This window comes from Amblyraja radiata, chromosome 33 (assembly GCF_010909765.2).
Source record: "Amblyraja radiata isolate CabotCenter1 chromosome 33, sAmbRad1.1.pri, whole genome shotgun sequence".
Taxonomy (NCBI): Eukaryota; Metazoa; Chordata; class Chondrichthyes; order Rajiformes; family Rajidae; genus Amblyraja; species Amblyraja radiata.
Genome location: NC_045988.1, coordinates 6,646,177 through 6,651,046, shown reverse-complemented (window position 1 = coordinate 6,651,046; position 4,870 = coordinate 6,646,177). Strand labels below are relative to the sequence as shown.

The following is a 4,870-nucleotide window of genomic DNA, read 5'->3' as shown; positions in this document are numbered from 1 at the left end:
ACTATCCTACACACTAGGGGCAATTTGCAATTTTACCAAAACCAATTAACCCAATTAACCTACAAAACTGTACGTGGGAGGACACTGCAGCATCGTGTGGTCATAAGGAGAATGGGCAAACTCTACACAGACAGCACCCGTAGTCAGGATTGAACCCGGGTCTCTAGTGCAGTAATGCCCCTGTCCCACTTAGGAAACCTGAACGGAAACCTCTGTTGATTTTGCGCCCCACCCAAGGTTTCCGTGCGGTTCCCGGAGGTTTTTGTCAGTCTTCCTACCTGCTTACACTACCTGCAACCTCCGGCAACCACCTGCAACCTCCGGGAACCCTATAGCTCAGGCCCTTGTAGTCCTTGTAAATCTCTACATTCTTCCCAGCGAATGGCAGGGTGGTCATTATTAAAGCACACCGTTCCTTTTCAGAAGTTTTAGCTATTGCTATCTTACCTTGTTATGGACAGATCTACAGTATCATTAGAACAAGTCTCGGGGCTGCTGGTTCAATAACCACTGCTCTACAAACCAGGGCAGCATGGTGGCACAATGTTAGTGTTGCTGCCCCTGTTCGATCCTGACTACGGGTTCTGTCTGTACGGAGTTTGTATCTTCTCCCCATGACCTGCATGGGTTTTCCCCGGGTGCTCTAGTTTCTTCCCACACTTCAAAGACACACAGATTTTGTAATTGGCTTCGATAGAATTGTAAATTGTCCCGAGTGTGTGGGGATCGCTGGTCGGCTCGGATTCGGTGAACCGAAGGACCGTTTTCCGTGCTGTATCTCTAAACTAAACATCACATCTGAGCGGTGGACATTTTGAGCATGGAAAACATAAAAGATTCCTGACCGCTCTTGAGATGGTTCAAAACCAGTGCTCAAAGATTCTGCTGCGAAACTGGTAGGTGTTCAATAATGAAGCGCTTGCCACCCTGAATGAATGTTGCCTCATGAGTGGAAACAGGAAACTGTGGTGTTCCCAAAAACAGCTCCAGTTAGTCAGTGATGTTGGCTAACAGTTTCCTATTAATGCTGAAACCATATAAAAACTGGGGGGGCAGAGGAAAGTTTCCCAACTTCTCCACATTGCAGTGAGCACCAGCGAAACTGAAGCCAGTGTGAATAGTGTATCCAAGATGCAGAGTAACAACCGCATTGCCTCAGATATCCCTTCCTACAAATGGTGGTCCATTTTCAATCTCTTCTGCTGTTGCTTGCCGCTTGGTGTCGTGGCTATAATTTATTCCATCCAGGTTAGTTTTGATCTTTTGATTTATTTTATGAAATGGATAACATTTGCAGTTCACTTCAATGTAAATAAAACGATGAGCGATGATATATGAATTTTACCTTCAACTTTCTCTCTGCTTTCATTGGAGTTACAGTCCGAATGCCCCAAGCCTGAAGAAGGGTCTCAACCCAAAACGTGGTCTATCCATTTCCTTCTACAGTTGCTGCCTGATCCGCTGGTTTCCTCCAGCACTTTGTCTTTTGCTCAAGATTCCAGCATTTGATATCGCTGGTATCCCAAGTATAACCAAACGCAATAATCTCAGTCTGAGGAAGGGTCTCGACCCAAAACGTTACCTATTCTTTCTCTCCAGAGATGCTGCCTGACCCGCTGAGTAGTTCTGCCATTTTGTGCCTATCTTCATAATAAATGTAAGATTTGTTTTAATGAGTAGATAGCATGCAGTGCATTGCTCACAATTTCAGATGTATTTTATAAGATGCAATAGCTGCCTTAATGTGCTGCTTTTGTCCAATGTCACTTCTTGTCCCACAAAACATGGATTGATGTTTGTAAAGTACAGTCAAGTCTGTTTTACAACTTCTACCAATGGTACAGATATCCACGTCATTGAAAACTCAGAGAAACAATGTGCTATGTAGGTCTGAAGAAAACACCAGTTTAAATATGATAAAAGGTTTCCAATCTGAAACGCTAATGCCCCTGTCCCACTTAGGAAACCTGTACGGAAACCTCTGTAGACTTTGCGCCCCACCCAAGGTTTCCGTGCGGTTCCCGGAGGTTGCAGGTAGTGGAAGCGGGTAGGGAGACTGACAAAAACCTCCGGGAACCTTGGGTGGGGCGCAAAGTCTCCAGAGGTTTCCGTTCAGGTTTCCTAAGTGGGACAGGGGCATAAGTGGGACAGGGGCATAACTCTGCTTCTCTGTCTACAGTGACTGCTTGACCTGATTGGCTGCTTTAATTTCAGATTCTACATTTAATAGAATAAATACATATGGTATATATTAAATAGCGCATTCTGTGTAAACAGCTGCACCACTTGTTAATATTATATGTATGTTAATATATGTACAAATTAATAAATATACTTGCCATTTATACTAAATTAACATTGATACGTAGTCTCATAGAATATGTAGGAAGTAACTGCAGATGCTGGTTTAAACCAAAGACAGACACAAAAAGCTCCAGTAACTCGGCGGGACAGGCAACTTCTCTGGAGAAAAGGAATAGGTGGCCTTTCAGGGTGAGGCACTCTTTCAAACCCAGTCCGAAGAATAGTGTCGACCTGAAACTTCACCTATTGCTTCTCTCCAGAGATGCTTTCCTGACCCACTGAGTTACTCCAGCTTTTTGTGTGTGCCTCATAGAATTCCTTTCCTCCTGGAGTGAAACCAGGGTCACCCAAGGTTGCAGATCAGTAACTCTGATGCTCCAAGATCCACCTATTATCTGAAGGCATTCAGAGGCAAGCAAGAGAACCATGGGTGACTGAAGTCCATTCTAAAGAGAGATTCAGATGATGCGTTTCTAAGAGGTGTTAAAATCAGTGTAATTTCCACACAGGTTTTATATTTTTGATGAAGATCAGTACAGGGCTTTGAACAAAAAATACATTTTGGATTTCACTGACTCTTGAAGGTCCCAAGGAGCAATCTAATGTTGCATGCAGGAGTCAAGAGTGTTTAATTGTCATATGTGCTGACAATGGAATCATGGAATTCTTACTGTTTAAGAAGGAACTGCAGATGCTGGAAAAATCGAAGGTAGACAAAAATGCTGGAGAAACTTGGTCTGGTCCCAAAACGTCACCTAGTCCTTCGCCCCATAGATGCTGCCTCACCCGCTGAGTTTCTCCAGCATTTGTGTCTACCATGGAATTCTTACATGTAGCAGCTTAACAGGGCCGTAAATGCAACACATGCCGATAATTTGAATAACCCAAATGACTCAATAAATTACTGATAACTGTAATACTTTTTGCAAAAATGAAGTTCGTAGTATGTACCTAAGATATAGTCCATAGAAGTTCATAGTTCTGTGTGTGTTTGCAGGTACTATCACAATGTTTAAAAAACATTTGTACAGGCTCATAGATAGGGTGGCTTAGGCCAATTGCAGGCAAGTGGGACTGGTGTAGCTGGGACATGTTGGTCGGTGTGGGCAACTTGGGCGAAAGGGTTTGTTTCCACGCTGTACGACTCCGTGACTCTATGACTCTAAGTGTGTCTGTGTGTTTTGGCATGTCTGTGTTAGCACGTATGTTGAGTTTGTAAGTTGATGTATGTACGTATGTATGCATGTACGTATGTACACAATTATGTATAGAAGCATACCATGTTTCTCTTTCTAATGTATCAACAGCTCAATAGGCTGATGGTGTAGGTGAAACGGAACAATATTCTTTATCAAAGTGCTGTTCTCAGCAACTGAATCATCCTACCACAACCAGAAAACAGTGCTGAACTAATATCTACCTCATTGGTGACCCTGGGACTATCCTTGATCGGTCTTTGCTGGCTTTACCTCGCACTGAGCGTTATTCCCTTATCATGTATCTGTGCACAGTAAATACTCCGATTGTAATCATGTTTTTGTCTTTCTGCTGACTGGTTAGCACGCAACAAAAACTTTTCACTGTACCTCGTTAACAATACCCATGACAATAAACTAAACTGAACTGAACGGGACTGAAGTGAAATAAAAACCTGAACTGCACCTTACTTTTCCAGTCTGAAAATGCCGCCAAGAATGGAGACATCGCCGAGGCTGAGAAATCGTCCAGAATCGCAAAAATCTGGAACATAGCTGCCTTGCTCATTGGCCTCATTATTTTAATTATTTCCATAACATTGTTTGCCATCCAGGCATCATTGGTCGCTAAATACCATTCATACTGAGGGAAAGAAGATGCAACCGTTTTCACTGATAATATATGGGGAAAGATTAACTCTTTTATTGCAAAACCAAGATTACCTGCCAACACAAAGAAACAAATAACATGGACTTCATTAGTCTATATCTAATAAAGGCTATCTAATCTAATCTAAAAAATCTCTTGCAATGAGCTGATTGGGGCAATTTAAAGATCTTTATGTACTTCTTTATTTCCACCGTATGAAACAAATATTAAAAATCAGACTATTGATTAAACCTGTTTTAGTATATTTTTTACCCTCGCTTTCCCTCTCTCTCCATCCTTCCTTCACCCTCGTTCTCCGACTAATTTCACAGTCGTCCTGATTAATTGTTCTGTTTGCCTGCTTACAGGTAGACACAAAATACTGGGGCAACTCAGCGGGTCAGGCAGCATCTCTGGAGAGAATGTGCGCTTGGATAGAGAGAGAGAGAGGGAATGCCGGGGCCCCTGGTTCTGGACTCCCCCAACATCGGGAACATGTTTCCTGCCTCTAGCGTGTCCAAACCCTTAACAATCTTATATGTTTCAATGAGATGCCCTCTCATCCTTCTAAACTCCAGAGTGTACAAGCCCAGCTGCTCCATTCTCTCAGCAAGAATTATTTCTCGAGTCCTCTCAAACCCCCTTACACCTTACCTTAAACATAAGCCTTTTGTGCCCTATCTATGCCCTATCTACATCCCTCATCATTTTGTAGACCTCA

General features: G+C 42.8%; 1 long non-coding RNA gene across 1 annotated transcript; it reads left to right on the top strand.

Moving 5' to 3' along the window:
* The first annotated feature begins 1,058 nt into the window (after positions 1–1,058).
* On the top strand, positions 1,059–4,174 carry LOC116991302. The gene is made up of 2 exons (XR_004416740.1): positions 1,059–1,248; positions 3,980–4,174. It is a non-coding gene; the product is annotated as an uncharacterized LOC116991302 (long non-coding RNA).
* The last annotated feature ends 696 nt before the right edge of the window (positions 4,175–4,870 follow it).